The 4,999-nt window shown below is 37.4% G+C and overlaps 1 pseudogene; it reads left to right on the top strand.

Moving 5' to 3' along the window:
• The first annotated feature begins 326 nt into the window (after positions 1–326).
• Positions 327–2,979, top strand: LOC136386334 (heterogeneous nuclear ribonucleoprotein A3-like; annotated as a pseudogene).
• Positions 2,980–4,999: the final 2,020 nt, after the last annotated feature.

Here is a 4,999-nt window from a genome sequence, read left to right as displayed (position 1 = left end):
TATTTATTTATTTATTTATTAAATTATTTATTTATATCAGTATTAACTCATAAATGTTTATCTTACTTTTTGAGTTATAATTCATTACCATTGTTATTTATTTTCTTCCTCAAATTGTTCTAGCTTTGGCCATGGGTAGCTCCTTCAAGTTGGTTCTTGTGTACTTCTGACAAACTTACTTGCATTTAAAAAAATTACTTTAGAATTTTATGGTACCACAAAATGCTTTAGGCTTACCTTGTATTTCCTCTGCCACAATCCTAAACTTAGTCATTTCTCTATATCTCTGGTTCCTTTTTAACTGAAGAATGGTATTAGAATCCGAAATGTGGATGATGGGTATGCTCATTGCTACTGGGATGTCGCTGCTTCAAGACCCTGTAAAAAAACAGAGTTAGAAAAAATATATATATGTGTGTACTAACACATATATACACATATGTCCATGAGTCTGTTTCTATCTTCATATTTATTAAAATAAAAATAAGTTTGTTCACTAAAAAAGATACAAGGAAATTGAGGCAAAAATTAAAGTTATACCTTACCTTTCCAATCTTCTGTAATTATTTCATCTATAAAAAAATAAATGTGCCTGACCTGTGGTGGTGCAGTAGATAAAGCGTCGACGTGGAAATGCTGAGGTTGCCGGTTCGAAACCCTGGGCTTGCCTGGTCAAGGCACATATGGGAGTTGATGCTTCCAGCTCCTCCTCCCTTCTCTCTCTCTGTCTCTCCTCTCTCTCTGTCTCTCTCTCTCCTGTCTAAAATGAATAAATAAAAAATAAAGAAAAAATTAAAAAAAATAAATGTGATGTAATTATATACACATATAAACATGAGTTCATAATGATATCTGTGACTTGAATCCAGCACCATAGGGTTCAGTCTAGCCTTCTGCCCTCCCCTTTATTTATAACTACTTACTTTGGTACCCTGGGTCCTATTATCTACAGCTTATTTACTTATTTATTTAACCCTAGAATACATACAGTTTCAGAATTACTATCCTGTTGCCCTGTGATAAAAAATATTTTATAAACTAGAGCACAATATGTGTGTATAGTTCTTTTTATCTTTAATCTTTATCTAATTAAAACAGTGTTTTCCAAAATTATTTTTGTCAGCTCCTTTTATCCCCACCCACTTCAATAAAGATATGCTATACATTTGTAATACAGTTAGATTCATCTGTCACAGTCTACATTCCATCTATCTTGGGCTCCCCTGATACCTTTGTTAAGTTTTTAAAAAATTTGTATAGTAAAGTTCATTCTGTATGGGTAGAGTGCTTTATCTACCACCCCAGGACAGTTCAGTCACCCTAAACATTTCCCTTTGAGTCCTTTACCTGAATCCCCCCATTCCAACCTCTAGGGCCAGAGCCATTTTAAGGTCTGGTTTCCAAATGTACAGAAAGCTTAACACTAACCCACTGAAACTGCTGAGATCAGAGACAGTTGGGTTAAAATAGAACAGAATGTGATTTCTTCTTTCTGGCTGCCCTCTAGAGGCCAAAAGAAATCTGCAACAACTCACAGAAGGAACAGAAAAGGTCCATAACCTTCTCTTATACTATAAAGATACTATAGTCCACCTGTTTAAGTATCAAATGGTTGAGATTGTATATCTTCATTATGGATAACCATAAAGAGAAAGGTCTATTTACATATTCTGGTGAAGAATAAGTCTCTTAATATTAATAACACGATCTCTTGTCCCTGTAAGAGACCAGAGAAGAGACCTACATTTTTGAAGAGACCTTGCAATTGGCAATAAAATAGCTATAGTATTTTTCTTAAATGCCAGTGAATTCAATTGATAATATTTTGTTTAGGGCCTCTTTCTTTCGGTCCCGTGTTGAACAAGGTGAGTCCAGTTTCAAAATGGAGGTAAAACCCCTGGTCACCCCCAGCCTAACTCTGGACTTTATCACTGCCTTTGAGGGGAGGAGGGGCATGATACAAAGAAACAAGGGCAGTTGAGAAAACTGTTTATTGGTGGTCTGAGCTTTAAAACTACAGATGATAGTTTAAGAGAGCATTTTGAGAAATGGGGCACACCCATTGATTATATGGTGATGAGAGACCCCCCCCCCCAATAAAACGTTCCTAGGGCTTTGGTTTGTGACTTACTCTTGTGTTGAAGAGGTGGATGCAGCAATATATGCTCACCATACAAAATTGATGTAGTGGAACCAAAGAGAGCTGTTTCTAGAGGGGATTCTATAAAGCCTGGTGCCCATCTAACAGTGAAGAGAATTTTTATTGTTGGTATTAAGATACAGAAGAATATAATTTGAGAGATTACTTAAAAAATATGGCAGGATTTAAACCATAGAAGTTATGGAAGACAGGCAGAGTAGGGAAAAAATAATTTGCTTTTGTAACATTTGATGATCATGACACAGTAGATAAAATTGTTGTTCAGAAATACTACATTAGTACTGGGCATAATTGTGAAATGAAAAAGCCTCTTTCTTGACAAGAAATGCAGTCTGCCTGATCACAAAGAAGCCGTGGAAATGGATCTGGCAACTTTATGGGTCATGGAGAAAATTTTGGGGGTGACAGAGGTAACTTTGGCTGTGGTGAAAACTTTGGTGGAAGAGGATGCTATGGTAGTGGAGGTGACAACAGAAGCAGTTATAAAGGAGGTGATGGTGGCAACTATGGCAGTGGTCCTGGTTATAGTAGTAGAAGAGGCTATGGTAGTGGCTGTGGACCAGGATATGGAAACCAAGGTGGTGGATATGGTGGTAGTGGAGGAGGATATGATGGTTATAATGAAGGGGAGGAGGGTTGGCAGTAACTATGGTGGTGGTGAGAACTATAATGATTTTGGAAATTACAGAGGACAACAGCAATCAAATTATGGACCCATGAAGAGGGGCAGTTTTGGTGGCAGAAGCTCGGGCAGTCTTTATAGTTGTGGTTATGGATCTGGTGGTGGAAGTGGTGGATATGGTAACAGAAGATTCTAAAAACTCAACTGAAAACGGCTACAGTTCTTAGCAGGAGAGTGAGGCATTGTCAGGAAAACTGCAGGTTATTTTGAGACAGTTGTCCCAAATGCATTAGAAGATCTGTAAAATGCCACAGATGAATGATGATCCATAGTCAGGAAAGTTACTGCAGCTTAAACAGAAAATCCTTCTCGTTCAGGATTGCATAGCCACAGTTTTGCAGAATGCAGCTATTGATTAATGAAATGTAGTGTCAATTACATGTGCATTCCTGAGGTCTTTCATCTGTTATAGCTGCATTTTTATTTTTATTACATTAGGTATGTTGCCCTATAGATTGTGGTAGTAGTACAAGTAATAAAAAAAGGGGAACTTTTAACTGTTCAAAAAAATATTTCATTTAGTATTTTTGCATCTGTAGTTGTTAGTGAGGTTGGTTTATAGTTTACTCTCTTTTTTTTTTTTTCTTTTGCTATCTTTGGGCAGCTTTCGATATAAGGATTTTGCTCATTTTGGAAATACATTCAAGTTAGAATTCTGTAAAAATGACAAACTGAATATATTATCAATCCAAATCTAGCCTGCTTCTGGAGCTAATATTTGAGCCAAGTGGGGCTATAAGCCTTATGGAAGTCCTCACAGGGAGAACATGGGTGGAGCTTTTTCCTGGGTAGACTGGTCATGCTTTGTAACCAGAGTGGGAGAGCCCCAGGGAGAGGAGTAGAATGAGGTGGCTCCTAGAAAAAGCTCAAGCCACCAAGGCATGGATCTCAAGGTGTGGGGGAGAGGAACTGATGTGGGATCCCCTCAGGTAGGTTTGATAGTCTGGGTTTCCAAGAGACCAAACAGAGCTAAAAGGGTAGACTGTGTCCTCTCTAGGTCTGAATCTAGAGAGGCAGGAGGATACCTGAGAGCAAGAAGACTTTTTTTCTTGAGGACTCCATGGGGTACTACTAGCCTGCCTTTTGTCGTGGGGAGCTAGCTCATGAGGGGTGAGACCATTTTGTCTTCCACCACTTTGGGGCCTATTGTCCTTGTACTTTAATAACCGGACCTTAGCCACAAGTAGACCTAACTCATCTAAGGGGTCCCAGAGGCTAGAGAAAGAAGATGAATCAGAACAAGGATAACACATGTCTAACAAAACTTGTTAAAGATAACCACTTGAGTTAAAATTATGAATACAGGAAGAGTCACAGGACTGCCCAACTGCTCAATTCAATAGTTGATTAGAAGAAATTGGTAGTCATTGTTGGGACAAAACATGGTGGCCTGCACACTAAAGTGGAAGAAATACTTAAATACATAGAGAAAAAATACAAAGATGTGAACCATAAGGAACTTGTCACGACTTGAGGTGAATAATGCATGAGTTTCATTAATATCGTATATATATACCCAAGAGTAAAACTACCAGGTCATAGGGTATATGTATCTTCACTTTTATCAAAGCATGCTAAATCACCAGTTTGCATACCCATCAGCAGTTATGAGTTACCTTTGCTGCATATCCTTTCCAACAGTTATGATGGAATTGGTATTGGTGTTATCAGACTTATAAATGTTTGTCAATATGATATGTGTATAGTGGTATATCATTATGATAGTAATTTATATTCCCTCTTTAACAATGAGGTTAAATAGCTCTTCATATGTTTATTGGCTATTTAGATTTTCTCTTTTTTCAAATAACTATTTCAAGGTTTCACTAATTTTTATATTGAGTTGTCTTCCCTCTCATTTATGTATAGATATTTTTTAGATATTCTGAACATGAATCTTTTTTCAATGAATGTGTTGCAAATATGTTCTTCCACTCTGTGGCTTGTCTCTTAATGGAGTCTTCTGATGAATAAAAATTGTTAATTTATTATTTTTGTGTGTGTGACAGAGACAGAGAAAGACAGAGGGATGGACAGATAGGGACACACAGTCAGGAAAGGAGAGAGATAAAAAGCACCAATTCTTTGTTGCAGCTCCTTAGTTGTTCATTGATTGCTTTCTCATATGTGCCTTGACGGGGGTGGGGGGAGAAGGT

The sequence above is a fragment of the Saccopteryx leptura genome, chromosome X (genome assembly GCF_036850995.1).
Source record: "Saccopteryx leptura isolate mSacLep1 chromosome X, mSacLep1_pri_phased_curated, whole genome shotgun sequence".
Classification (NCBI taxonomy): Eukaryota; Metazoa; Chordata; class Mammalia; order Chiroptera; family Emballonuridae; genus Saccopteryx; species Saccopteryx leptura.
Note: the sequence above shows the minus strand (reverse complement) of the source record. Positions and strands in the feature narration are given on the sequence as shown.